The sequence below is a fragment of the Aquarana catesbeiana genome, linkage group LG02 (genome assembly GCF_042186555.1).
Source record: "Aquarana catesbeiana isolate 2022-GZ linkage group LG02, ASM4218655v1, whole genome shotgun sequence".
Classification (NCBI taxonomy): Eukaryota; Metazoa; Chordata; class Amphibia; order Anura; family Ranidae; genus Aquarana; species Aquarana catesbeiana.
In genome coordinates, this window is record NC_133325.1 from 731,421,395 (window position 1) to 731,444,682 (window position 23,288).

The window sequence follows — 23,288 nt, forward strand, 5'->3', positions numbered from 1 at the left end:
ACTTGGTCCAGGAAGGTGAAATAGGAAGTGGAGATCTGCTCACAAATGAAAGTGATAATAAAGGCTAATTTAAAAAAATAAAAATAATAAAGAGTTTATACTTACCTACTCCGCACAAGAATATTGCACAGAAAGGTTGCTTTCCCCCTCTTCTGATAGTCCCCACAGGCACTGCTGGCTCCTCTCTTTGGGTGCCTCCTGTAGCAAGCTGGTTAATAAAGAGACACCCATGCATGCACAATCCTGTTGGTTCCTGAGCCTGGCTGCGTGTGTCCATAGACATACACAGAGCTGGTAGCCAAGCTCCCGCTCCCTCTTCACAGGACTTACAGCAGCAGGAGCCTATGGTTCTGCTGCCCACAGTTTCTCCTGTGAAATGTATCAGTGCTGGAATTGGAGATGGAGCCGTGACATTTCACTTTCCAGTCATAGACAGGGGGAGGGACAAGAGCTGTAAGTGTTACTGAACTGCAGCAGATCAAAATCAAGTCCAGACAGGGCTCTGCTGTGTTGCAAAGCTGTGTAAATCTAAGGGCTGGATGGACAGAAATGCAAATTCTTTGGAAGGTAAAACAGCTCTCATTTATCATTTATCTATTTGTCTGGAGTTTAGCTTTAATTATACTTCCTCCATGACTAATGAAATGCCTTGCATGTACAAGCGCTAGGTTGGCCGGGACAATCCATGATAGAACACAACAGCCTGCCAGATCTTAAGCAGCGTGTCACAGTATTTGTGCAAATAAAAAGAAATACCTGTTTGCTTTCTTAAGTAAAGTTCTATGCAATAATATTCCGACAGGATGAAGGGTTCCGGAATCACAGGTGCAATGCGTCCTGTCTAAATGCTGGAACACATTCCACTGCAGATAGCGTAAAAGAACCGGGCAAAATGTCAGCTGCCAATCAGAGGTGCTTTTAAAATGAATCTGTCAAATATTTTCACTTTTAAAATTGAAAAGCTCAGACTAACAGCAAACCTCACAAAGGTGCTTTCTATCACCTTCATCAGTCAGAATACCCTCTTCCCTGCACTCCTATATTTACTTTGTTACCAAGACTTTAGCTTTCCTGACTTTGGAGCGAACAGTAAAAAGATGAAAGCACCACACAGGATAGGGCAAGTCCGGTAAGTTTATTAATCTTGGTAAAAAGTTAAAAGACAAAGCCAACACGTTTCAGGGACTCAATGCTCCCCCTTCTTCAGGGCTGAGAACCAAGATCACACAAAATCATATAAAACAGAATATCTTGAACTGTCAGCACATAATAAATGTAGCCAAGTTTGCTAATGGTTACAAATGTTTTTCCCTGTTTGGAAGGGTTGTTCCTGTAACACTAGAAGAGATGCCTGCAATGCTGAGCTGCAGCGACCATTTTGGGGAAGACCATAAACAATTCTTGGATATGGAGTGTCTTTAACCCTTGAGGCGGCCATTTTGGGTGAGCCAATATGTATGCTGGAATCATTATAATTGGCTGAAAAAAGACACAGAGGTAATGGCTATATACTGCTGTGCATCCTGGGACAAGAGCCTGATGGGAGGAAGTGAGACTTGTGGGGGATGTAGCCCCCAGACAGACTGGGTCTGTGTTTCAGATTGGCAATAGAACTACACATCCCAGTATAACTAGGGAAGAGGAAAAGGAAGGTCCGTTCTCAGGTTCAAAGGAGATGTGGTGAGGACATTGTGGGAGAAAAAAGCAGGCTGTTAGCAGAATGCTGGCCACTGTATCAGGGACACAGCAAGGCAGAGAGGAAATGACATCTCCTGGTATATGAGAACGCCACTGTTGCTGAATGGCGCCACAACCTGATTGTTGGGGAGAACGTTGCTGCCGTCAACTTCCGTGATCTGTCGGAGAACAACAAGAGACCAACTGTCACCCCAGGAGTTGGTGAGAGGCCTCTAGCCAAACCCCACTACACCCTAATAAAGAGGAACAGTATTATTTGTCTGGGACACAGTGCAGGCACCTATATCTGGCTTTGGTGGAACTTTGTCTGAGCACTCCAACACCTGATTTGGGCCCCAACATGTTTGCTTGAGGGGTTATTGCTGTTACCATTTATTTGGTTATTGTAGTGTTATATATATTGTTGCAATAAATATCACCTCTTCAGCCAGGGTGTGTCAGGTAATGTGATGATGTATATATACAGTATCTCACAAAAGTACACCCCTCACATTCTTGTAAATATTTTATTATATCTTTTCATGTGACAACACTGAAGAAATGACACTTTGCTACAATGTAAAGTAGTGAGTGTACAGCTTGTATAACAGTGTAAATGTGCTGTCCCTTCAAAATAACTCAACACACAGCCATTAATGTCTAAACCGCAGTACACCCCTAAGTGAAAATGTCCAAACTGGGCCAAAAGTGTCAATATGACGCTGAGCACATGCACTCAACTTCTATGGTCGACTATGGCGGGGCCTGTTCTGAGTGGAACCTGTCCTGTTAAACCGCTGTATGGTCTTGCCCACCGTGCTGCAGCCAAGTCCATCTTTATGTAGAGCAACACATCTATTTTTCAGATCCTCAGAGAGTTCTTTGCCATGAGGTGCCATGTTGAACTTCCAGTGATCAGTATGAGAGAGTGAGAGCGATAACACCAAATTTAACACACCTGCTTCCCAGTTCACACCTGAGACCTTGTAATGCTAATGAGTCCCATGACACCAGGGAGGGAAAATGGCTAATTGGGCCCAATTTGGACATTTTCACTTAGGGGTGTACTCACTTTTGTTGCCAGCGGTTTAGACATTAATGGCTGTGTGTTGACTTTTGTGAAATACTATATATCATTTTTTTTAATTAATAGAGAAAATTGAGTACTGTCCGTGATACTTTTTTTATTTGCACTAACATACAATTTTTCAGGACAAGCTTTCGGGGTATGTCCCCTTCTTCAAGGTCCAAGCACTACAGCTGAGTACTGCTTGGACCTTGAAGAAGGGGACATACCCCATGTTAGTGCAAATAAAAAAAGTATCACGGACAGTACTCAATTTTCTCTGTCACAATTGCACTAATACGGCTACAATCAAATCAAGTTTTAATTAATAGTAAACAATTAACAATAATTAACAATAAAATTTGTTAACTACTTGATCCCTTGATGATGTCAGAGAGCATCCAACTACCAGAGTGTAGGGAAGAAAAGGCTGCTAGGACCAGTCTAACAATGCAGAGGAGCCTGCGGTGAAAAGGATCTGGTAAGTAAAACTACTTTTTTACATACCCTAGACATAAATGAGCATTTATCCCTTGCAGTAAGCATGTGTCCCCAATGCAAAGGGGGGGGGGGGGGTTACTTTTTCCAGAGTTCAGCTTTAAAGCTACAAGTTTTGCTAAGAAGATACTTAATTGTTATTGCAATTCTCTGTAGACGTGACTGGACTTTGGTGCATGTATTCTGTTGTGTGACTTTAAGCCCTGCATGTCTGACTTACCTGTCCAATAGAAGCACCATTAATGTGGTTCTAAAGCCTTAAGGTTTTTCACCTTAATGCATAATGAAATGAAAAACCTTCTGTGCTGAACCCCCCCCCCGGCCGCCCCTTTTTCATACCTGAGCCCGAACCGATCCAGAGACGTGCACGCTGTCTCACTCCTCTTTGGGCAGATTGATAGCAGGGAGATCCTTGGGCTTCCCTTGCTGTCAATCAAATGCTGTGACACGGGAGAAGGAGGCGGGGCCGAGCTGCCCTCTCTGCGTCGGTAGACGCAGGCAAGCCAGCTCAGGAGCAAGCGCACACGGGTGCCCAATGGAAAAGGGCTTTCTGTGGGGGCACCCACCAAAGAGGAGGGGCCTGGAGCCCCAGCGGGACACCACAGAAGAAGAGGATCGGGGCTGCTGTATGCAAAAGCATTGCACAGAGCAGGTAAGTATAGACATGGCTGTTATTTTAATTTAAAAAAACAAAGGTTTAATAACACTTTAATGCCTCATGGGGTGTTGGTAGGAGGTGGTGGGTGAATAGAGTTTAGCTTTGTAGGGAAAGGTTTACTCCTACGTATGAAAAGTTCTTAGTAAGTGAAATCAGAATCAGGACCCTTAATGGGGGAACAGAAATAGTTTTTCTGCTTTCTGATTGGTTTCAAGTAGTGGCAGGAGTGGGAGTAATGCCCCGTACACACGGTCGGACTTTGTTCGGATGTTGGCTCAAACTTGTCTTGCATACACACGGTCACACAAAGTTGTCGGAAAATCCGATCATTCTAAACGCGGTGACGTAAAACACGTACGTCGGGACTATAAACGGGGCAGTGGCCAATAGCTTTCATCTCTTTATTTATTCTGAGCATGCGTGGCACTTTGTCCGTTGGATTTGTGTACACACGATCGGAATTTCTGACAACGGATTTTGTTGTCGGAAAATTTTATATCCTGCTCTCAAACTTTGTGTGTCGGAAAATCCGATGGAAAATGTGTGATGGAGCCTACACACGGTCGGAATTTCCGACAACAAGGTCCTATCACACATTTTCCGTCGGAAAATCCGACCGTGTGTACGGGGCATAAGTATGTAGTAGCCAGTACCAGAGGAACTGGCCCATTTTACCAGCCATAGCTGGCTTCCTTATAGAGAGAGGAAGAAAACCAGCTCTGGGCTGCCGGCATAATGGAAAACAGAAACAACTGTGTTGGATGTCTGTTTTCTGTGACTTTCCGTTTAGTGGTTTTCTAGCTTGCATGCCATACTTTGTTATATTGTTCTTAGTCTTTTTAAGCTTTCTAGGAAAAGTATTCGGAATATAAGGGGAAGAAAACAGACCATTGGATGTTCTGTGAATACACGTTCAGTAATGTAGTAGTTTATGTTCTTTGATTCACATCTCACTTTAGATCCTTTAACATCTGTGTTTATTTTTCTTTCCGAGTTTCAGTAAATAGTATTTTGACTTTTGTTTGGAAATTCTGAAGGATTGTTTAGATCATTAATAAATGCCATATTGTAGAAGACTAGCACATCCCGTTACAGGACTGAAAGGAGATCCTAGCCATTCAATCAAAAATTCCAAACCATACTCAGAATATGCAAGTTGGTAAAAATCACAATCCATTTAACGTCATCTAATTCCCATTTTGCAGATTTTTTAATGACTTGGAAACACTCCGTTCAAAACTCGCTAGAGGCATGGAGGAGCAAAAAGAAATACACATTTACAGTAGAGCAGGGAAGAGTAATGCCGCGTACACACGAGCGGAATGTCCGACAGAAAAAGTCAGACGGAAGCTTTTCATTGTATATTCCGATCGTGTGTAGGCCTCATTGGACTTTTTATTTTAGAAAATTCTGACGGACCTAGAAATAGAACAAGTTCTAAATGTTCCAATTCCTATCGAGAAAACCGCTCTTCTGTATGCTGTTCGACGGACCAAAAAACGACGCATGCTCTGAAGCAAGTACGAGATGGAAGCTATTGGCTACTGGCTATTGAACTTCCCTTTTATAGTCCCGTTGTACGTTTTGTACGTCACCGCATTCTTGACGGTCGGACTTTGGTCGGACTTTGGTTTGAGTTCTGTCGGAGAAACCTTCGGAGTTTATTCCAATGGCAAAACCAGTCGTGTGTACAGGGCATTAGAACTTCTGAGAATGTTACTGCTATCCATGCTATACTGTCTTTGGATCTGGCAGAAATATGCGCATGCACAATCATGTAGCTAGTTTCAGCATGTGTTACCTTGCATAGGGAAATTTGCAACTTATAGGTGCTCCACTGCAGGGCACTGCCACCTCTGATGTGTGACATTGGCATCCCAGGGGGCAGCGAGGGGTGCTATGTCATTCTCGCCTAGGCAAGACAGAAGGATGTTCTGGGTCACAGCACTTACAAGGTAAAACACCTTTGCAGAATTAAGAGAACCTCCTCCAATCATGAAGGAGGAAGGAGGGAGGAAGATTGGCTTTATATATGGATGTAGCGCTCTCCCCAACTTCCAAAGGCCTAATGGTGACCCCCAGAGCCAGGGAGAGCTGACATTCCCTCTCAGGGTGCAGGTTACTAGGCATGGTGGGTGTAGTGCAAGATGGATGGATGGGCGCCAGTCATTTTTAAAAATGAACAAAGAGGTTTTTATTTTTCTTAACAGGAAATGTGGGAGAGAGGGTTAGGGCACAGGACACCTTTAGGCAAATGCAATGGCAACTAGACAGACTCCGCAGACAAAAATAGAACTAGGCAGACAGCAATACAGAAAAAGGGCCTTTAAGTTGAATGCAGTGATTTGTATCTTGTAGCAACTGCTGTCTCCTATGGCAACAACTTCAGTCACAGTATCCCACTGTAGATCCTCAAGCTTAGCTCCTACCTTCTGGACTTCTCAAGCTTCACTCACAGCTACCTACTGTATTCTTCAAGCTTCACCCACGCTACCCGCTGGGTTCCTCGGACTCACAGCTACCCGCTGGATCCCTCAGGCTTGACTCACAGCTACCCGCTGTACTTATCTTCAAGCTCTACTTACAGTTACCCGCTGTACTCCTTCAAGCTTTACTCACAGCTACCCGCTATATTCCTGGATGAGTCTCTACTGAAACTTTCCCACTTACTTCCCTGGTTAGTGAAGCGTCTACTCTGGTACTCCTTCAGAACTCCATCCCTTTGACACCTGCCTCCGGCAACAAGAGTAGTTGTCCCTCTGGCAACTGCTTCTCCTATGCTTCCTGGCAAGGATCAGGCTCCCCTCGGGCTAAGCCTCTACACACGTGGTTAGGCCCCAGGCTTCAGGCATACACCTCTGCTGCTGCTCCTCACACGCCCACCCAGGCCACAGCCCGGGTGTAAAGAACCCCGATCACCTGACTCCTTCCAAATAAATAGCTTATCCCAGCTTGCAAAGCGGTCAAAGGATACTCCTGCTAATTGGCTGAGACAACATATTTACTCATGACAGAAGAGAGAAACTACAAATTTAACTCAAGCTTAGGAAAGAAACCAGTGGACCAAGACTACCAATTAGCCAGGCTAGTTACCACCTAGGACAACTAAATTTATTAGCAGCTCTGTTTAGGACAAGGATGCTACATGGAGTTTGCAGGTTTCCTACTCAATTCTCACTCAAATCCACTTGAAGTGAACAAATCTAACTCCTACCAAAAAAATCTGAGCTCATAGCTGCCAGTATAATCACATACCTCCCAAATGTCCCTGATTTCAAAGGGACTGTCCCTGATTTGGAACAAAGTTCCTCTGCCTTTCTTTCCTCCTCATTTGTCTCTCATTTTGGTCTGATCTATATATTTGTATTAAAAATGCACTATTTATCTTTCAAAAAGTGTTTACCAGGGATAAACCTTTCATCAACCTTCTAAATTGCTGAATTTGTAAATTTCAAAAGCCAGTATAAAGGAATAGTAGTGGTATAAAAAAAAGCACTTATGGGTTTGACTATTTTTTTTTGTATAATTCTCCTTTGCCTACATACTTTTGCTAACAGGTATCCCTCATTCCCATCTAAAAGAGTTGGGAGGTATGTAATCAACCTGGCAAATCTGCAGGTATGAGTGTGATGGGTGTTTTCGGGGAAGCGCTGTGCCCATGTACCCAACAATCTGCAATCACTGGTGCCTGAGCTCAAGTGGTTCTGAGAACCCTGCAGGTCCCTGTCCCTGGGGTTGCACTTAAAAGGCTAAGTTCACTTTTTTTCTTTCTAAATTCCAGCTCTCCTATGTACCAATATACCAATAATGTACCTCTATTGCAGAAAAATAATTTTGATTTTAAGGACAAGATCTTACCTTAGCTTGTGGTGTATTCCACAGAAAACTTCATGACTTCCTGGTATGTAGATTTAGGACATACAAATTAGTAAGACACAGGAAGCAGTTCACCAGCTGACCTCATTGCACACATCAACTAGGTTTGCACGGCATCACCGACATCTCTCCAGGTGTGCATTTGCCTGGCTTGTCAATGTAGGCTACCACGGCTGTTATGTTTGCGTGGCATCCCCAGCGTCCCTCTAGATGGGCCTGGGCCGCATGCTAAACGTTCTGGGACTATGAATTGGATACCACTGATGTAGTGAAAGGGCCTGCCTGTTTTGATACAGGGTAAATGAATAGATAGGTGGGAAGCTGGAATTTAGAAAAAAAAAGTGAACTTAGCCTTTAAAGGAGACATATGGCCAAAGCTTTTTTGGCCATACTTCTCCTATGGCTCACAGGAGTGCAATTCATTCTGCACTCCTGTGACCCGTTTTCAGCCGACAGTGGGCTAAAGCCTGCTGTCAGCTGATGTCACTCAGCCAATCCAGGCCAGGGAAAGATCCCGACTTTACACACCCACATGCCTGGGTCAGCAGATGGCTCAGCTTCTCAGCTGCGCCACTGGAAGACTGAGCCAGCTGCTCCCTTCCCTCCTTAGCCCAGCCGAGCGCTGAGCGGCAGAGCAGAGAGCCGTTGACTGACAGTCATGGCTCTCTGCTCAAACCAGATGGGAGAACTGAGCGATCAAACACTATTGACCACGGTGTTTGATCGCATCAGTCCTCACTGCACAGGCGACGGGGGACAGATGCAGCATCGGATCGATGCTGCATAGGTTGATGCAGGATCAGATGGATGCTGCATTAACTTAGGTGCGTATAAGGGTTTTTTTTTTAAACTCATACTTTTTTAATATTTTGCATAATGGGATAGTGTAGCCCTTGTGCTCCAAATTCCCATTGTACAGTTCCTTGAAAAAGTATTCATACCCCTTGAAATGTTCCACATTTTGTCATGTTACAACCAAAAACGTAAATGTATTTTATTGGGATTTTATGTGATAGACCAACACAAAGTGGCACATAATTGTGAAGTGAAAGGAAAATGATAAATGGTTTTCCAAATTTTTTACAAATAAATATGTAAAAAGTGTGGAGTGTATTTGTATTCAGCCCCCCTGAGTCAATACTTTGTAGAACCACCTTTCATTGCAATTACAGCTGCAAGTCTCTTTGTGTATGTCTCTACTAGCTTTATCTGGACTAGAGAGTGACATTTTTGCCCATTCTTCTTTGCAAAATAGCTCAAGCTTTGTCAGATTTGATGGAGAGCGTCTGTGAACAGCAAATTTCAAGTCTTGCCACAGATTCTCAATTGGAATTATGTCTGGACTTTGACTAGGCCATTCTAACACATGAATATGTTTTGGTCTAAACCATTACATTGTAGCTCTGGCTGTATGTTTAGGGTCATTCTCCTGATGGAAGGTGAACCTCCGCCCCAGTCTCAAGTCTTTTGCAGACTCTAACAGGTTTTCTTCTAAGATTGCCCTGTATTTGGCTCCATCCATCTTCCCATCAACTCTGACCAGCTTCCCTGTCCCTGCATCCCCACAACATGATGCTGCCACCACCATGTTTCACGGTGGGGATGGTGTATTCAGGGTGATGTGCAGTGTTAGTTTTCTGCTACACATAGCGTTTTGCTTTTAGGTCAAAAAGTTTAATTTTGGTCTCATCTGACCAGAGCACTTTCTTCCACATGTTTGCTGTGTCCCCACATGGCTTCCCGCAAACTGCAAATGGGACTTCTTATGGCTTTCTTTCAACAATGTTTTTTTCTTCTTGCCACTCTTCCATAAATGTCAGATTTGTGGAGTGCACGACTAATAGTTGTCCTGTGGACAGATTCTCCCACCGGAGCTGTGGATCTCTGCAGCTCCTCCAGAGTTACCATGGGCCTCTTGGCTGCTTCCCTGATTAATTCTCTCCTTGCCCAGCCTGTCAGTTTAGGTGGATGACCATGTCTTGGTAGGTTTGCAGTTGTGCCATACTCTTTCCATTTTTGGATGATGGATTGAACAGTGGTCCGTGAGATGTTCAAAGCTTGGGATATTTTTTATAACCCAACCCTGCTTTAAATGTCTCTACAACTTTATCCCTGACCTGTCTGGTGTGTTCCTTGGCCTTTGTGATGCTGTTTGTTCACTAAGGTTCTCTAACAAACCTCTGAGGGCTTCACAGAACAGCTGTATTTATACTGAGATTACATTACACACAGGTGGACTCTATTTACTAATTAGCTGAAGGAAATTGGTTCCACTAGATTTTAGTTTATTTGTAAAAAGAATTGCAAACCATTTATCATTTTCCTTCCACTTCACAATTATGTGCCACTTTGTGTTGGTCTATCACATAAAATCTCAATAAAATACATTTACGGTTTTGATTGTAACATGACAAAATGTGGAAAATACTTTTTCATGGCACGGTATATATAGAATACTGCTGCCTTGACTGGTTGCCCATTAAGGCGGTATTAAACTGAACAACAACATTTTGTTATATTGCAGCATGGTGGTGGTTGTGGTGGCTTTAACAGATCCAGCTGTTCAGCAAAAGTGTCAGTTAAAGCGTTGAGACGAGCCACTTAACATACAATGATCAGCTTTTATTCATATACAGTAAGTAAAGCCTTTATCCTAAAAGGAAAAAAAGTTAGCTGTAACTGGTTAAAAAGTATTAACTGGAGTTTGGCTTTAATTTGTTATTTGAGTTAATTTGCTAGTACATCTAACACTACCATCAATACAGATTAACAATGCTGCTTTCCAAAGGCGTCTCTGTTGCTCCTCCATCCAAGAAATGAAGTGTTTGTCCAGATCAACTTTTTTGAAGTCTTTTCAGCACCAGTGGTTTAGAGATGACAGGGATGTTCTGTCCTACCTATATATATTTTTTTGTTTTGTTATTGCATCGAACTGTATATGGTTCTGTAGTGTGCTGACATCTTCTGGCAGTTTAGGGTCACTAAAACTTGTTTACTGTGTGGTTTGGCATCTCCTTCTGTCCTCCCCTCCAGTAATGGCCCGGAGCTGAGTGTAACTAGGGGTAGGGCCATCATGACTGGGGTGGGACAGTGAGGCGTAGGCATGGGTTCAGGAGGTAGGACAGTGGTGGGAGTTTAGGTATCTTTGGGGGGTGGAGTTTAGGAGCGGTAATCAGTGAGGGTGAGAAGATTGTCAAGAACAGGTGATTTCCCGGCTAGCGGTCCCCGTTAGGCAGAGCGGCACGATGGGAGACTTAGAAAAGCTGTTTGAGAGATTGCGAGAGGAGACGGCGGCGAGAGGCGCTGACTGGCTGCAGGCTACTGTGTCTAGTTTATTGCAGACCCCCAGCCAGGCACCCTCCAGCGCACCCGCCGGCCCCCCTCCTCCGGAGCGGCCATGTGCTAGGAGGTTTAGGCCTCCTGAGCGTTTCAGCCTGCCGATGGATGGTGCCCGGGAGCGGATTGGTGCATTGGCTGGATGGTGCAGGATCCGGCGCCGCCTGCCAGGAAGAAGCCGGTGGTGGATGGTGGAGCGGTCGGGATGAATCCCCACTCAGGGCGGACTCGGGGGGAGCCTGTCGGCTGGCCCTGCTCCCGCCCCCCCCTGTGGTGGATACTAGAAGGACGCCGGCCGCCTCTCAGGGCTCCCCGCCTGAGCGGAGGGAGGCTCGGCGGGGGAGAGATGCCTTGACGGGTGCTGGCTTGTTGCCAGGAACGGCCGAGGCCTGTAATCCCGAATGGAGAGGGAGGAGGAGACCGGTAGATGTGCCACCGCGTCATCGTGGAGACCAGGGCAGTGTATGGTCCAGATTGGTGGCCAGGTGGGCTTCTCCTGCCCGGCCTGAAGCTCAGCGTGGCAGTCGTGTGGAGCGTGAGGCACGGAGTGGTGCAGCGCGTGGTGAGGACGTCACTGCAAGGCGCTCGGCAGCGACGGGGAATCCGATGATGCAGCCTCAAGGAGGCCGGGAGTTCCCAAGACAGTCTGTCGGAGGGAGAGTTGGATGAGCGGGATGCGAGCATGATCCAAGAGGCGGCACGTGGAATGGGCGACACGGCTGGATGTCCGGTGCGGCAGCGACAGCCAGGTGAGAACCTTTCTGTAACTTTTTCCTCTCCTGTCATTAGCAAGGGGGCTTCTGGGTGCAGGGATGGGAGTACTGGGGTAGTAATGGGTCAAGGGGTTGGCTCTGGTGGGTTAGGTCAGGGTAGTGGGTCGCTGTCCGTTGGAGTAACGAGATGTGGGGGTGGTGCAAACATTGTTGGCGGGGTTGAGTGAGGTGTTGGCGCGCTGTGAGGCTGGTACGCGGCCGGTAGCAGATGCTTCCCCGGTGGCGGCATGGGCTGCAGCCCACGTTGCTACTGGTCCTGGGTCTGGGCAGGCGGGGTCGGCCCCGGTGGTGTTGGCGGGAAGTCCAGGGCTGGTAGGGGGTCCGAGTACGGGTGGTCCATACGGTGGCCCCGCCCGGCGGGGCCGGCGGTGGTGGCGTGTACAACGGCGGCAGCTGGTGATGCTGTGGCGGTTGGCAAAGGGACAGTAGGTGTGGATGGGGTGCATTTGGCGGATGCCGCCAAATGCGATGTATACGTCTGTTTTGAGGGGCCTTTGGGCGCTCATTTAAAGAGGTGAAAGAGCGCATTTGGAAAGGTGAGGATGTCGAAATCTTCTCTTTGCTTCCCTTGGAGAAGTTTAACTTGGACAAAGTTAAACCCGATGAGAGCAAGAAAGAGGAGGAGGAGAAGCGGCATTATGGATTGATCCCGTGCACGTTTGCAAACTGGTTGCAAGCGTTTGCGATTTTGGCAAGCATGATTGGGGAAAAGGCGCCGGAGAATTGCTCGCCGCTTTTTTGCTACCTTGATTCGATTGCGGAATGGGGGGACTGCTTGGCTGCGCTATGATGAGCAGTTCCGGCAGAGGAAGGCGGTCCGCCCGTCTTTACGGTCGGACCATAAGGACATTAGCCTTTGGATGAAGCTAATGTCCTCTCCTAGAAGTTCGGGGCCTCCCTTTCAGGGTGGGGCCGGGGGTTTGGACTCAGCCGGACAACCGGCCGGTAGTCGCATGGGTTTCTGCTGGCAATTCAGTGCAGGCACCTGTAAATTCGGGGCAAAGTGTCATTTCCGACATGAGTGTTCCACCTGTGGGGGTTCACATTCACAGTCCCGGTGCTTTAAACAGGGACGGGGGAAAAGGTGGGGAAAAGGGGATGACGCCGGTGATGGTAAAAAGGATGGTTCCCTTCCTAAGGCGCTATCCTGATCGGGCCATGGCTGAGCTTTTGGAGTTAGGGTTTACGGAGGGTTTCAAATTGAATAGTCGGCTGCAGGTGATTCCGCCGATGGCGGATTATTTAAAGTCAGCTAAAGAACACCCTGGGGTCGTCACGGAAAAGTTGTTAAAAGAAGTTTTGTTGGGACGTATGGCCGGCCCGTTTGAGTTGCCGCCAGTACCCAACTTGGTCATATCCCCTTTGGGTGTGGTTCCTAAGAAGGAGCCGAACAAGTTTTGGCTCATTCATCATTTGTCCCATCCGCGTGGGGGTTCAGTTAATGACTCTATTGACCCGGGCCTGTGTACTGTGTCTTATACATCTTTTGATAGGGCGGTCGATTGGGTCCAGCGTTTGGGAAAAGGGGCCTTATTGGCAAAAACGGATATCAAGGCTGCTTTTCGCCTCTTGCTGGTTCATCCTGATTGCTGCCGTCTGTTGGGATGTTGGTGGCAGGGAAAATTTTTTGTTGATCGATGTTTGCCCATGGGGTGTGCGATCCCCTGTTCATTGTTCGAGCAGTTTAGTTCTTTTTTAGAATGGGTGGTGCGGGATGTGTCCGGCTTGTCATCTGTCATCCATTATTTGGATGATTTTTTGTGTATAGGGCCTGCGGGGAACATGGTATGTGCGTCTCTGTTGGCCACAATTCAGCATCTGTTTGAAGACTTTGGGGTGCCGTTGGCCGCTGATAAGACAGAGGGACCGGCTACTGAGTTGTGTTTTTTGGGTATCGTTATCGATACTGTGGCTATGGAGTGCCGTTTACCCGTGGACAAGTTGGAAGGTTTGCAGCTGGAGGTGGCTGGGGCTTTAAGGGTGAGGAAGATTCAGCTTCGAGCGTTGCAATCGTTGCTTGGCAAGTTAAATTTTGCCTGCCGCATCATGCCCATGGGGCGTGTCTTCTGCAGACGCCTGGCGGCCACGGCCGGTGTCCGTGCTCCGCATCATTATATTAATTTAGGGGTGGATCACAAGGAGGATTTGAAAGTTGGGACTCGTTCCTGGCAACCTATAATGGCCGATCTCTGTGGTTGGAAAAGGTTGTTTCCAATTGTGATATGGAACTGTTCACTGACGCGGCAGGTTCTGGCGGTTTTGGGGCTTTTTGCCAATGTAAGTGGAGTGCCGGGGAGTGGCCGGCGTCCTGGAGGGAGGATGGTTTGGTATGTAATCTGGCGGTGTTGGAATTGTTTCCCATAGTGCTGGCAGTGGAGCTATGGGGGGAAGACTTTCAGAATTGCCGCGTACATTTTCATTGCGATAATATGGGGGTGGTACAGGCCATCAATAATAATACTGCTTCTTCCCCACCAGTTGTGCGCTTACTGCGGCATTTGGTTTTGCTTTGTTTATGTATTAACTGTTTTGTGACTGCTGTGCATGTTGATAATTCATTGGCTGATGCGTTGTCTCGTTTCCAGTGGGATAGAATTCGTCAATTGGCGCCGGAAACGGATGTGTGCGGGATTCCTTGCCCCGAGAGGTTATGGAGCATAGTGTTACCACTGCGCAGTTGTTGATACATCGATCGGTTTCTGCGGCTACCTGGCAAGCATACAGCAAGGTTTGGTTAGAATGGGATGCTTTGGTGCGGGAAGTAGGGGGATGTGAGCATGATGAAGGTAGAGTACATTTGCTGCTTTACTTTATAGGTCGGAATTTTGAGAGTGGGGTATCGGCTTCTTATATGTCCCGTAGGTTGGCTGGGTTGGCCTTTATGTTTCAGTTGGCAGGTCAACGGGATGCTACTAAGGCTTTTATGGTTCGGCGTGCTATGCGTGGTTATCGCGCGTGTAGAACGGCAGCTGATACCAGACGCCCAGTCTCTTTTGCGGTCCTGGGGGAAGTGGTTGCACAGTTGGAAAAAGTTTGCGTGTCTTGTTTTGAGTGGGTGTTGTTTCCGCCCGTGTTTACATTGGCTTTTTTTGGGGCTTTTCGGGTGGGTGAGCTGGTGAGCAGGAATAAAAAAGGGGAAGGTGGTTTGGATGGCTGGAAGGGGATGCTCTGGGGGTGTTCCTAAGAAGATCTAAGACGGATCAGTTGGGAAAAGGGGCTTGGGTGGAGTTGAGGTCGGTTCCAGGTTCTCTGAAATGTCCGGTGGCGGCTGTGGGGGGATTTTGGAGAATTAGGCCGGCTGGCGGGTTTTCTTCCGTCATGAGGATGGGACGGCTGTGTCCCTTTTTCAATTTCAAGAGGTTTTTAGAAAATGTTTAGGGGCTGCGGGTTTGCAGGCGGCAGATTATTCTTCTCATTCATTCCGCATTGGTGCGGCCACCAAAGTGGTTCGGTGGGGTTTGGATGATACAGTGGTTCATCGTATTGGATGTTGGGAATCGTCAAGGTTTAGATTATACGTTCGCCCAACTTTGTTGTGAGCATTTATTTAAAAAAAAAAAGATAATAATCCTAATAAAAAAGGAATCTTTAAATCCTGTGTTTGGGAAGTGGGGGGGGGGGGGGGGGCATGGGGGATTACGGTTGTGGCTCCTCTCACTCTCATTTTTTCTTATGTTACATGTTAGGTCTTCAAAGGGGTCAATTTTTTGGGAGATGGAGTGATGTTTTATTTTTCCCTATCCCTTTTTCCTTGTTCCTTTTCTTTCAGATTCAGCAACCTGCTTGGTGTGGATACTTGGACACTCATATGTGTATTGGGGTGCCAGAAGGGCAGATGTTAGGAAGGATGGCAGGTTGTTGGGTTTGTCTGGGGGGGACGGGATAGTGCGATGGATTGGATTCTCGGGCATGCTGTGGTCCAAGGTAGTTCCGGAAATGCAACGGTTTGCTAGATTGGATCGCCCCCCTGATGTGGTTTTGCTGCATGTGGGGGGGAATGACCTGGGGTTACGGCGTGTGCGGGAATTGATCAGGGACATCAAATTTGATTTGCTGCGGCTCCAATCATTCATACCAGATACTATTTTTATATGGTTGGATATTGTGGCCAGAACAGCGTGGCGTTTGGCTCACTCTGTTGCAGGATTGAACAGAGCCCGGATAAAAGTTAACAAAGCGGTAGCAAAATTTTTTGTGAGGAACGGGGGTTTAGCGGTTCGTCACCGGGAATTGGAGGCGGAAACGTGGCTTTTTTTGCGCTCGGATGGCGTGCACCTGAATGCTATCGGTATCAACCTGTGGCAGCTGGGTTTGCAGGATGGGGTTCAGCGGGCTTTTCAGATGTGGAGGGCGACACACACGTAAGGTTTCACATGTGTGTGCTGTGGCGGTAGGTCTATGGGGTCTTTGAAGGTGGTGATAAAAATAATGGAGGTTTGGGAGGGGGTTGGGCCCATACGGAGGTATGGGCGACCTTTCCCTCACAATGGTGTTTAATTGGTTGTATCTGGAAGGAAGTAGCTGCTTGTCCCTGAGCACGGCGTGGGGCCTTTCATGGGTGTACCGATACAACTAGTTGGTGGAATTTGTAATTGGCCTTCAAAGACCTCTAGATCAAAAATCTATAAGGATGTGTATTTGGTTAATGTTTATTGAAAATGTATTATATACATTGAGTTATATGTTTGAAAAAGTGTTGGTAATTTTATTTTGTTATAATAAAAGGCTACTATGGCCATGCGACTCCAAAAAAGTACTGTGTCGTCTGGTCATTTGCTAAGAAAAAGGGTAATAGGTAGTGTAAGGTTAATTAGGGGAGCCTCACGATATGGCACATCCCTTAGTCAAGTAATGGCCCGGAGCTGAGTGTAACTAGGGGTAGGGCCAGCATGGCTGGGGTGGGACAGTGAGGCGTAGGCATGGGTTTAGGAGGTAGGACAGTGGGGGGAGTTTAGGTATCTTTGGGGGGTGGAGTTTAGGAGCGGTAATCAGTGAGGGTGAGAAGATTGTCGAGAACAGGTGATTTCCCACCCTCCCTCCCTTATTTTATGTTTGTGGTGCTGGATTGCTGAAGGGTTGGGATATTTTAACTGGTATTTGGTGCAGTATGGGGTTTTTTGACAGTTTAAGGACGGTTTCCTTTTTTGATGTCGTAGCAGCGGTAGGTCTATAGGGTCTTTGAAGGTGGTGATAAAAATAATGGAGGTTTGGGAGGGGGTTGGGCCCATACGGAGGTATGGGCGACTTTTCCCTCACAATGGTGTTTGATAGGTTGTATCTGGAAGGAAGTAGCTGCTTGTCCCTGGGCTCGCCTAATACACGGCGTGGGGCCTTTCATGGGTGTACTGATACAACTAGTTGGTGGAATTTGTAATTGGCCTTCAAAGACCTCTAGATCAAAAATCTATAAGGATGTGTATTTGGTTAATGTTTATTGAAAATGTATTATATACATTGAGTTATATGTTTGAAAAAGTGTTGGTAATTTTATTTTGTTATAATAAAAGGCTACTATGGCCATGCGACTCCAAAAAAGTACTGTGTCGTCTGGTCATTTGCTAAGAAAAAGGGTAATAGGTAGTGTAAGGTTAATTAGGGGAGCCTCACGATATGGCACATCCCTTAGTCAAGTAATGGCCCGGAGCTGAGTGTACTTAGGGGTAGGGCCAGCATGGCTGGGGTGGGACAGTGAGGCGTAGGCATGGGTTTAGGAGGTAGGACAGTGGGGGGAGTTTAGGTATCTTTGGCGGGTGGAGTTTAGGAGCGGTAATGAGGGTGAGAAGATTGTCGAGAACAGGTGATTTCCCACCCTCCCTCCCTTATTTTATGTTTGTGGTGCTGGATTGCTGAAGGGTTGGGATATTTTAATTGGTATTTGGTGCAGTATGGGTTTTTTTTTGACAGTTTAAGGATGGTTTCCTTTTTTGATGTCGTAGCAGCGGTAGGTCTATGGGGTCTTTGAAGGTGGTGAATAAAAATAATGGAGGTTTGGGAGGGGGTTGGGCCCATACTGGAGGTATGGGCGACCTTTCCCTCACAATGGTGTTTAATAGGTTGTATCTGGAAGGAAGTAGCTGCTTGTCCCTGAGCTTGCGTAATACACGGCATGGGGCCTTTCATTGGTGTACCGATACAACTAGTTGGTGGAATTTGTAATTGGCCTTCAAAGATCTCTAGATCAAAAATCTATAAGGATGTGTATTAGGTTAATGTTTATTGAAAATGTATTATATACATTGAGTTATATGTTTGAAAAAGCGTTGGTAATTTTATTTTGTTATAATAAAAGGCTGCTATGGCCATTCGACTCCAAAAAAGTACTGTGTCGTCTGGTCATTTGCTAAGAAAAAGGGTAATAGGGTAGTGTAAGGTTAATTAGGAGAGCCTCACGATATGGCACATCCCTTAGTCATGTTTAGTGAGAGGGCCTTCCCTCAGTCAGTGTTCTTTGCAGAGAGAGGGCTTTGGAAAGGAACTGTGTTGTTATAGTTAAAGAAACTGGAAGTATTTGAATTCAACGTCTGTATTGAAGAGTTAAGCTGCCTGTGGATGGTGTCAAGACAGTAGATGATCATACTGTCCAGACAGACTGGTTCTAAGGAGGTATGAGAATGCATAAAGTGGCATTTGAAACAGAACAAAACACAAATAAAAAAGTGTATTATTCCACCCTCCCTATCTCCTAAACTAGAGGTCTCCAAACTTTTTAAATAAAGGGCCAGTTACCTCTCCTTCAGACTTTAGGGGGCGGATTGTGGCCATTGGAAGTAGAAATTGTCCTGGCATCAATTTGGATAAACTGGGCATTGTTGGTATCAGTGGGATAAATAGTGCCCCATCATTGGTGCAGTGGGAGGAATGATGCCCCATCATTGGTGTTAGTGGGAGGAATAGTGCCCCATCATTAGTGTTAGTGGAAGGAATAGTGCCCCATCATTGGTGTTAGTGGAGGAATAGTCCACCAGCCTTGGTGTTAGTGGGAGGAATAGTGTACCATCATTGTGTTAGTGGGAGGAATAGTGTCCCATCATTGGTGTTAGTGGGAGGAATAGTCCACCATCATTGGAGTTAGTGGAAAGGAATATTGCACCACCATTGGAGTTAGTGGGAGGAATAGTGTCCCATCATTAGAGTTAGTGGAAGGAATATTGCACCACCATTGGAGTTAGTGGGAGGAATAGTATCCCATCATTGGTGTTAGTGGAAGGGAATAGTCCACCAGCCTTGGTGTTAGTGGGAGGAATAGTGCACCATCATTGGTGTTAGTGGGAGGAATAGGGTCCCATCATTGGTATTAGTGGCAGGGATATTGCACCATCATTGGAGTTAGTGGTAGGAACAGTGTCCCATCATTGGTGTTAGTGGGGGGAATAGTCCACCAGCCTTGGTGTTAGTGGGGAGGAATAGTGCCCCCATCATTGGTGTTAGTGGGAAGAATAGTGCCCCATCATTGGTGTTAGTGGAAGAAATAGTGCACGATCATTGGTGTTAGTGGGAGGAATAGTGCCCCATCATTGGTGTTAGTGGAAGAAATAGTGCACCATCATTGGTGTTAGTGGGAGGAATAGTGCCCCATTATTGGTGTTAGTGGAAGAAATAGTGCACCATCATTGGTGTTAGTGGGAGGAATAGTGCCCAATTATTGGTGTTAATGGAAAAAATAGTGCACTATCATTGGTGTCAGTGGGAGGAATAGTGTCCCGTTGTTGAGGTCCGTGGGAAGAAGAGTGGAAGAAGAGTGTCCCAAGGGTCTGATAAAGGCAAGCAAAGGGCCACATCCGGCCTCTAGGCCACAGTTTGAAGACCACCGCCCCAAACTAACCTAACCCCCCCCGCCCCCCCCCCCTCCCCACCTCCAGGTGCTTTTTTTATGTCCACATGATAGTCATGGTCCTCTCTGGTTTTTACATTCTCCATACATGCACAGTGAGCCCCCATAGATGTGAATGGGGCCATAAATGAGTGTTCATGCAAAATTTGGGCAGTGCCAGCATTTCATGCGGCAAAATAGCGGTGAGGACCATTTATAGGTAAGTTCTGACAGCAGAGAGTATCTGCTATGCAGTAGTGAAGAGGATTTATCCTAGTTTGCAAATCAAAGTGTCAGGTTTGTGTTAAATCTGTTGTTGGAATATATTATTCCTAACAAGAAAAGTTGCATTATATTTATTTTTCCCTCTGGCAGCCTTATATACAAACTTCCCCTTCAACTACTGAATATACAATTCTCTTCTCCTCGGCAGTCATATATACAATGATATACAACACCAAACCAATAAATAAACATGTGAAACATTTTTATACTTTTTTTTTAACATTTTTGCTTGAACATAAACTTTAAATATAACTCCTCTAATTATTACATTTTAGGTGGTTCCATTGACTACTGTGTTATTGTAAAGGTTTACTTGGTGTTTTTTGTATGGACACCTGATTATTTTCCCACATATTAGGATGCCATGCATTGTAATGTACGTGCACTACCCTGTCCTCACACGATCTCCTTCACCCCGGGAAGCTTAGCCCCTGCTAAATTAAACCTCTAAATGTAGACAGAACCAACCATGAGAGCCGCTCTTCATTATGAAACGTGCATTTTCTACAGCTCATTGTTTATCGAGTCCATTTAACCTATTCAAGGCGAGGACTTAAGTGTCAACAATAGTGAGCACCTGCTGAGTTTGAATCTGAATGATATACTGTAATTATGGATGGAAAATGCTACCAGGTGCTCGTAAGTATTTAAATGAAAACAACTTTTAATTGTGTTTTCCATAATTACCCTTCTACACGTTTCAGAATTGCTCTACTGTAGGATTCTCACGATTTTCATAGGTTCTTCTCCCTTGTCTCACGGTGGGCCCATTCATTCAACCTGATGAAAAGAAAGTGAACGTAAATAAAGTTGTTACCAACAGCAACCAATCATGTTTTATCTTTCATTTTAGGCAAAAAAATTGAATTATATCTATCTAAAGCAAATCTTTTTTGTAACATCTTGGATGGAATCAGGAATGGCAAAAACCCTTCAGGTTTATTTTACAATTTGTGTTCCACTGTAGAGATTTCCCACCACTTTCTGTCCTGTATGCATGATGGGAAAAAATTGGAAAACTCTCCAAAGTGACGTAAATACCCTCTTAGACAGTTGTCACTGAAACAAGTGTCACCGTTAGAAGATTCCCCTTCTATTCCTGTTCTGGCAACTGCTTAAAGTTTGGATCACACATCCATCAGTAGGACATCATTCACACTTTGCGTAGCCAGAACTTGATTTCCTGCTCACGATTTTGTGCGAGAGATTTTTACAGGATTTACTTCAATGGGCTGCCCAATGCCCATTTATCGCCCCCCCCCCCAAAAAAAGCTCCTGCTGCTCTTTAAGTGACCACGCATTTTTAAAGTCATGGTTTGCCACGATTGCAGCGGCAATTGTGGCAAAATTGCACCGCGTTTGGGTGCCATTTAGAATGAATTTTTGCACCAACTACCACGCGATTCGGAATTCCGGGCAGAATTGTGGAAATTCCACCCGCGATTCCACATCGCCAAGTGTGAATGGGGCCTTGGTGTCACCAGGACAAAAAGAAATGGTGAATCTCACTAGCAGAAACACTGACAAAAATAAAGGCTGACAGAGATTATGACCCTTTCACAAAATATCCAAAAAATAGGGATTTTTCGGAGGGCAAAAAGGCACAGGAGGGCATGGAGAGAACACAAACAGAGGAAACAATAATACTGATGAAAGCTGTTTATATATATATATATATATATATACACACTGTATCACTCTCTCTCTCTATTTATGTATTTTTATATATATATATATATATATACACATAGGTATATAGCGGGTAAAATAAGTAAATACGTTTTGAACACGTCACCATTTTTCTAGGTAAATATATATATATATATATATATAGATACACTGTGTATAAAAAAAGTGCAGATCAACACAACAATCAATATATTCAAACAATCAATGTGACAATTACATGAATATTTTTTTTTATATAATGTCAGTGCTCCATCCACTAACTAGATATATAAAACAAGTACAAAAAAAATAATCGATTAATATAATCAAATGAGCGATCTAACTAATAAATAAACATTATTGTATACTACTAATGTCTTCAATAAAATACATTTATGCATCACTAAACAGTGTCTGTGTGATTATTTAGAAGTCCAGCATCACCCAAACAAGTGCAAATGATTAAAGGAACATTATTCCAAAAAAATAAATTTCCTCCAAATCCATACAATGTGCCTTTTTTTTTCACCACTCTGTGTCCGCCATCATTTGTTGTACAAAACCACTTACCTATATTTTTGACCTACACAATGGTAATGTCAATATGTGCCCTGCCCATTTACCAGGGCTGGTATTCACACCAGAGAGTCACCAAATTTATCAATAGGTGGTCCTCGTTCCTCCTTATCTGGTCAGCTCACCCTCCAGCAACAGTCACTCCAAAAAAATCAGACAGCCTCCTGTGGTGCAATAATTAGTAAACACCATCTCCTTTTAAAAGAGATCTTGTTTTTAAAACAATATAAAAACCACTCAGAAGATCAGCTTTTCCCTTTTGATGAAGTCACTGGTCACATGACAAAACATGTCAGAGCCGGAGCTAGGTGACGTCATCACGCCCGGAACCGGAAGAAATCTGATGTACCCACAGTACCGATGTCACTGCTTAAGGGGGCAACATCTTAATTGGTAAAGGAGGCAATATTCTTTGTGCACTGGATGGAAGTGCACTGATTTTGTGAATGGTTATATATTGTTTTTAAATAAAGGGATGGTGTTTATTAGTTACTGCATGATGAGAGGCTGTCTGATTTTTTTTTTTAAAGTGACTGTTGCTGGGGGGTGAGCTGACCAGATAAGGAGGAAGAAATCATGTTCATGGACTACATAGAGAATTTTTTATAAAGGTTATCTAACCATTTAACCCTTCCCTACTCTAAAACTACATTGAAAACAGTGTAAATTCTGCATTTGATTTGGTGTTGTTATGTCATTTACCATAGTATTGTTGAAAAAATGGTGCGCTTATTCCAACATACAACATATCATAATAGACATAATTGCACAAAAAAATCTGCTAAATCATAGATAAAATTCAATATATAAATAAATAAAATAATTAAACAAATCAAACATCAGTCTGTGCGTATAAAGTCCTCTTTAGTACATTAAGTGACTTCTTAAAGTGTCCATAAAGTGCTCCTCCAATACTAGGAATTGTACTGTGATACGTGCCACCACTTCCACCACCGGGGGCAATGCCATTTACCAGCCCCTTCTTTTTCTGAATGAATACAGTGAGTGATTTGTACCGATCGCTCTTTTGTCCATTCCTAACTGGAGCATAGTAAACTGTGTTTG

The 23,288-nt window shown here is 45.0% G+C and overlaps 1 long non-coding RNA gene across 3 annotated transcripts in view; it reads right to left on the reverse strand.

The window, feature by feature from the left end:
• Nucleotides 1-1,037: 1,037 nt before the first annotated feature.
• LOC141129194 (uncharacterized) overlaps nt 1,038-23,288 on the reverse strand; it is a 38,765-nt gene continuing 16,514 nt past the window's right edge. For all 3 annotated transcript variants that reach the window (XR_012241789.1, XR_012241787.1, XR_012241788.1), the window contains exons 3-4: nt 20,667-20,759; nt 1,038-1,856 (exon numbers count right to left, since the gene is read on the reverse strand). This is a non-coding gene — a long non-coding RNA (uncharacterized lncRNA). The remainder of the gene's footprint in view (nt 1,857-20,666; nt 20,760-23,288) is intronic.